The 6,547-nt window shown below is 44.0% G+C and overlaps 1 long non-coding RNA gene across 1 annotated transcript; it reads left to right on the top strand.

The window, feature by feature from the left end:
* The first annotated feature begins 17 nt into the window (after nt 1-17).
* LOC144332802 (uncharacterized) lies at nt 18-5,372 on the top strand. The gene is made up of 2 exons (XR_013400923.1): nt 18-85; nt 4,733-5,372. It is a non-coding gene; the product is annotated as an uncharacterized LOC144332802 (long non-coding RNA).
* The last annotated feature ends 1,175 nt before the right edge of the window (nt 5,373-6,547 follow it).

Raw genomic sequence — 6,547 nt, 5'->3', positions numbered from 1 at the left:
GGGAGGGCGGGCTCGCTGGGCATAAGTGACTTGAAGAAAGAGCGAGAAGTGCAGAAAGACGCAGGCGCCAGTTCAGTGCCCTGAGGTAACTAACGCTGGCCCATGCCGGCTAAAGGAGGCGCTGTAGGCACCGGGATGGGGTCCCTCGCCCGGAGCTCTAGCGGGTCAGAACGCCTTCCCGGTCCGCGGCCGAGTTGAAATCCCTTCCCACTCCCGTAAGCCCAGGGGCCAGCGGCAGCAGTGTACCCGCCGAGCAGCCCTACTGAGGACTGTGCTCGGCCTCTGAATATCTAGACGGACACGAGCCATTCCCAGTGACGGCTCAAACCTGCGAACACTGTCTAGTAACGTTTTTTTGCAATTTGTCTTACTTAAAAACCATATACGGGCTTGGCGTGGTGGTGCCTGTGGTCCCACCTATTTGGAAGGCTGAGGTGGGAGGATACTGGAGCCGGAGAAGTCGAGGCCAGCCACAGTAAGCGGTGGTCGCGCCACTGCACTCCAGCCTGGACGACAGAGCGAGACCCTGTCTTAAAACAAAAAAACAAAAACAAAAAAAAATTCCCCAGCCATCTCTTCTGCTGTGTAAGTTTTCCTATGTTGCTAATGTTTTAGGCATGGATACTATATAGTTTTAAATGCGATTAAATTCAAATTACTTTTTCCTTGGTGGACTTTGGAGAACTCTAGAGTTGTAGATCCCCAATATTTTTGATTAAATACTCTCATCAATAAAGTGAGCCTGCACTCATTTTTTAAGCGAATGAATGCTGAATTCTATCAAAAACTTTTACACATCTTTTGATATGTATACATATGAGTGATAATTTGCAAATTACATACATGGACAAATTAAAAGAATATTTAAATATATACTGTGATATTGTCTGCAGCAGGCAGCCCAGTGTGGCTCTGTGAAACAACCAGAGCTGTTAATTGTTCATACTGTTTACTAACCAGGAGAGGGCTTTTCTCTGGGCAAGTTCTTTATTGCTAGAATGTAAGCCCTATACAACAGAGATTTTTGTGTTTACTACTTCATCCCCAAGATCAAAACGTCTTGGCACATACCAATAAATATGTAATCAACATAAATGTCTGTGAATGTTTTCTTCATCTTTTTGCAGCAAACACCGTCTACAAGATTTGCGTCAAACAACGTGAAAACTTGAAATATGTCTCTATTCTTTTTCCTTAGTACTCTCGTCCATTCACTTACAGTAAAGCACTTACTATATACGTTTTTCATTTTATTTTGTTTGACTCCTCCTTTGTGTCAGCCTCTCCCTTTTGTCTCACACATACACACCACTCACACATTTATGAGCTCCTTAATGGCAATGGTTATGGCTTTGTCATGTGTACTCTAGTGCCAGAAAAGTGAATGACATTTAGTGAATGCTCAGCATTACTGTTTACTGATTAAATAGATTGTTGCATTACTGATGGAGGTAAATAAAAGAGCCAGTCAAAACGACACAACTGGTCAGATACTGGTACATGTTCATTTATTGCTGATTGTGTGTAGATAAAAATATAACTGGTAAGTTATGGTACCTACTTGGCTCTAAAGAATGTATTCCTGCTCATTTGGATTGAGTTCTGAAAGTATTGTGTATTATAACCAATTGTGTAGGCTTCAAGGTCAATTTAATATTAGAAGACAGGTTAATGTAATTGATATAATTCACAATATTAAAAGATTAAAGAAGAAAATCGTATCAAAAGATGTGTAAAAAGTTTTTGATAGAATTCAGCATCCTTTCACTTACAAGAACTCTTAGACACTAAAAATAGAAGGGAATTTTTTAACCTGACAGACTATCTGAAACCCCACACCTAATGGTGAAACACAGAAAGCATTCTGTATTAGGTACAAGACAGATGATTGCTACTGCCTCTTCTATACAGCATTGCACTAGGTGTTCAGAAAACTTAAAAATGCATAAATGTTCCAAAGAAAGTTGTAAATCTGTGATTAGAAATTGTTTTAGAGGTTATATATAAAGAAAAGAGGCAAGGTGCGGTGGCTCATGCCTGTAATTCCAGTTCCCAGTACTTTGGGAGGCTGAGATGGGAGGATCACTCCAGTCCAGGAATTCAAGACCAACCTGGGCAAGAGAATGAGACTCAGACTCTACAAAAAAATTAAAAAATTAGCCTGGCATGGTGGTACACACCTGTGATCCCAGCTACACGGGACACTGAGGCAGGAGGATCACTTGAGCACAGAAGTTTGTGGCTGCAATAAACCCTATTTCTGCTACTGCACTTCAGCCTGGACAATGAGGTAAGACCGTGTCTCTAAAGAAAAAAAAACTAATACAAGTTATTGGAATTAATGAGAGAATTTAGAAAGGTTACTGGAGTTTTTTTTTTTTTTTTTTTTTTAAAGAGAGAAGGTCTCACTATGCTACCCAGGCTAGAGTGCAATGGCTACATTACTGGGTTTTTTGGGGTTTTTTTGTTGTTTTTGGTGTGTGTGTGTGTGTGTAATGAAGACATCACATTTCTATGTGTTAGCAACAACAGAAAATGTAATTTTAAAGTATACCATATTAAATGGCATCAAGAGTTATAAATTACATTGGAATAAACAAAGTGTACTCCCCAGCAAAAGAAAACTGGCACACTGAAATGTAGAAGTTGAGGGCAATGTAATGAAGGGATCAGTTACAGAAGTGTGGCCAGGATCAAAAGTAACCAACAAGAAGAAAATGGGGCACTAATCATAGATCTGAGCGAGAAACTGAAAGGGAGCAGTTATCTGAACCTGATTTCATTGAGAAAGGTACGGCTGCAGCAGAAGGCTCTGGGCGAGAGGTGGAATAATCGGTAGAGGAACACAACTGCTCCCAATTATCATCAGCCCAGCCATGGGGAAGAAGTGGGAAAATGGATATGTACTTTTAGATCTTCTGCCCATGCTTCCATTGGTCAAACCCAGCCAGAGCCCAGAAGACAAGGGAGCCCTTTAATGGGGTCCATAAATGTCAACCTTCTAGGACTTAAAACATAGTACAAAAGGGAGAAAAGGGGATCTCATTAAATAAATGGATACCCAACATGATGTTCAATATTATTTAATGCCTCTCAGCAAAATGTATCACTCTCTATTAAAGGCATTAAATAATATTAAATGGAAAATGGATATATTGTGTTCGTGGGTTGGCAGGTTCAATTTTGGGAAAATATCAGTGCTCCCCTGTTATGGGCTGAATTGAGTTCCCCTCCTCCAAATTCCTATGTTAAAGTCCTAATCCTCTCTATCTCAGAATGTGACTGTATTTGGATAAGGAAGGTAAAATTAGGTCATATTAAGAGGTGATAACGTGCTAGCAGCCCTCACTCTCAGTGCCTCCTCGGCCTCAGTGTCCACTCTGGCAGCACTTGAGGAGCCCTTCAGCCTGCCACTGCACTGTGGGAGCCCCTCTCTAGGCTGGCCCAGGCTGGAACCGGCTCCCTCTGCTTGTGGGAAGGTGTGGAGGGAGAGGCCCAGGCGAGAACCGGGGCTGCACGCTGTGCTCATGGGCCAGCACAAGTTCCAGTGGCTGCGGTCTTGGCCGGCCTGCACTCGGAGCAGCCGGCCAGTGCCCCCAGCCCAGGGCAGTGAGGGGCTTAGCACCCGGGCCAGTAGCTGTGGAGAGTGCACTGGGTCCCCCAGCACTGCCGGCTTGCCTGCATCATGCTCCGAAACTCACTGGGGCTCAGCTGCCTCCCCACAGGGTGGGGCTCGGGACCTGCAGCCTGCCATGTCCAAGCACCCCACGGTGGGCTCCCGCACAGCCTGAGCCTCACCAGGTGCCACCCCCTGCTCCATGGCACCCGGTCCCATCGACTGCCCAAGGGCTGAGGAGTGTAGGGGCACGGCACAGAACTGGCTGATAACTCTGCCTGTGGCCCTGGTACAGGATCCACTAGGTGAAGCCAGCTGGGCTCGTGAGTCTAGTGGGGACTTGGAGAATTTTATGTCTAACTAGGGGATTGTAAATACACCAATCAGCACCCTGTGTCTAGCTCAAGGTTTATAAATACACCAATCAGTACTCTGTATTTAGCTAATCTAGTGGGGGCTTGGAGAACTTTTCTAACACTGTGTCTTGCTAAGGGATTGTAAACGCTCCAATCAGCGCTCTATGTCTAGCTCAGGGATTGTAAACACCAACATCAGCAACCTGTGTATAGCTCAAGGTTTGTAAATACACCAGTCGGTAATCTGTATCTAGCTAATCTAGCGAGGGCTTGGAGAAGTTTTCTGTCTAGCACTCTCTGTCTTGCTAAAGGATTGTGAATGCTCCAATCAGCACTCTATGTCTAGCTCAGGGATTGTAAACACCCGCATCAGCACCCGGTGTATAGCTCAAGGTTTGTAAATACACCAATCAGTACTCCTGTATCTAGCTAATCTAGTGGGGACTTGGAGAACTTTTCTGTCTAGCACTTTGTGTCTAGCTAAAGGATTGTAAACACACCAATCAGCACTCTGTGTCTAGCTCAGGGATTGTAAACACACCAATCAGCACTGTGTCAAAACAGACCAATCAGCTGTCTGTAAAATGGACCAATCAGCTCTCTGTAAAATAGACCAATCAACTCTCTGGAAAATGGACCAATCAGCAGGATGTGGGTGGGGTCAGATAAGGGAATAAAAGCAGGCTGCCTGAGCCAGCTGTGGCAACCTGCTCGTGTCCCTTTCCACACTGTGGATGGTTTGTGCTTTTGCTGTTTACAGTAACTTGCTGCTCCTCACTCTTCTGGGTCCACGCCGGCTTTATGAACTGTAACACTGACCGCGAAGGGCTGCAGCTTCACTCCTGTAGTCAGCGAGACCACAAAGCCACCGGGAAGAAGAAACAACTCCAGATGCGCCGCATTTAAGAACTGTAACATTCACTGCAAAGGTCTGCAGCTTCACTCCTGAAGTCAGCGAGACCACGAACCAACCAAAAGGAAGAAACTGCAGACACATCTGAAGGAATAAACTCTGGACACACCATCTTTAAGAACTGTAACACTCACCGCAAGGGTCTGCGGCTTCGTTCTTGAAGTCAGCGAGACCAAGAACCCACAAATTCCAGACACAATATGGGTGGACCCTAATCCAGTGCAACAGTTGTCTTGAGAAGAGGAGTTGAGGACACAGACAACACAAAGGAATGACTGGATGAGGACAGAGTGAGAACGTAGCCATCTGCAAGTCACGGGGAGAGGCCTCAGAAGAAAGGAAACTTAGAGACCTTAATTTTGGACTTCTAGATTCTAGAACTGTGAGAAAATAAATTTCCATTGTTTAAGCCACCAACATCTGTTATGGCAGACCTAGAAAATAAATACATCTCCAAAATGATTTACAGATTCAATACAATCACAAACAGAAGTTCCAATTGTTTTTGGAGGGGGGCAATGACCTTTTTAAGATTATTATTTTTATTTTTCCATAAGTTATTGGGGTACAGGTAGTATTTGGTTACATGAGTAAGTTTAGTGGAGATTTGTGAGACTTTGGTGCACATATCACCCTAGCAGTATACACTGCACCGTATTTGTAGTCTTTTAATCCTTCTCCCCCTTCCCACTTCTTCCAAGTCCCCAAAGTCCATTGTATCATTCTTATGCCTTTGCATCCTCATAGTTTAGCTCCCACTTATTAGTGAGAACATATGATGTTTTGTTTTCTGCTGAGACCAGCTCGGTCGGGGAGACCCTAACCCAGTGGTGCTAGAGGAATGAAAGACACACACACACAAATGTAGAGGTGTGAACTGGGGAATTGGGTCTCACAGTCTTCAGAGTTGAGAGCCCTGAAGAGAGATTTACCCACATATTAACAGCAAACCAGTCATTAGCATTTTTTCTATAGATATTAAATTAACTAAAAGTATCCCTTATAGGAAACAAAGGGGTGAGCGGAATTAAATGAATAGATTAGGGTAGTTAACTGCAGCAGGAACATGCTCTTAAGGCATAAATCGCTCATGCTATTGTTTGTGGCTTAAGAATGCCTTTAAGCGGTTTTCCGCCCTGGGTGGGCCAGGTGTTCCTTGCCCTCATTCCCATAAACCCACAACCTTCCAGCTTGGGCGTTAGGGCCATTATGGACATGTCATAGTGCTGCAGAGATTTTGTTCATGGCCGGTTTTGGGGCCAGTTCATGACCGGATTTTGAGGGGCTTGCTCCCAACATGTCTCCCTTCTTTGATTTGCAAAGAGATAAAAGCAAGGGCAGCTTTGTCACGGTGAGCTACTTCTCGCAGGAGTCGGGATCTGCATCTGCAGACTATACGAAGACAACATAGATTAAAGCACAATCATCATTGCAATCACAGAGCTTCCAAGTGTTTTAATCCATTTAAATGGGTTACTAGCTGCTAATTTGTCTGCAGCTCCTTTAAGCACTCCAGTTCCTGGCATTAAGGTCAGGTGTGCCTGGGATCCTTAAATATTTGTTCTTTTAATTTTGCTATATCCAAAGACTACTTTGTAGAGTGTCCTTCCAGATGCTTTTTTTATTATTTCCCAAATTTTGATCTTTTTAAGAGCATGTAGT

Source organism: Macaca mulatta, chromosome 11 (genome assembly GCF_049350105.2).
Source record: "Macaca mulatta isolate MMU2019108-1 chromosome 11, T2T-MMU8v2.0, whole genome shotgun sequence".
Taxonomy (NCBI): Eukaryota; Metazoa; Chordata; class Mammalia; order Primates; family Cercopithecidae; genus Macaca; species Macaca mulatta.
This window is presented reverse-complemented; position numbering and strand designations above follow the sequence as displayed.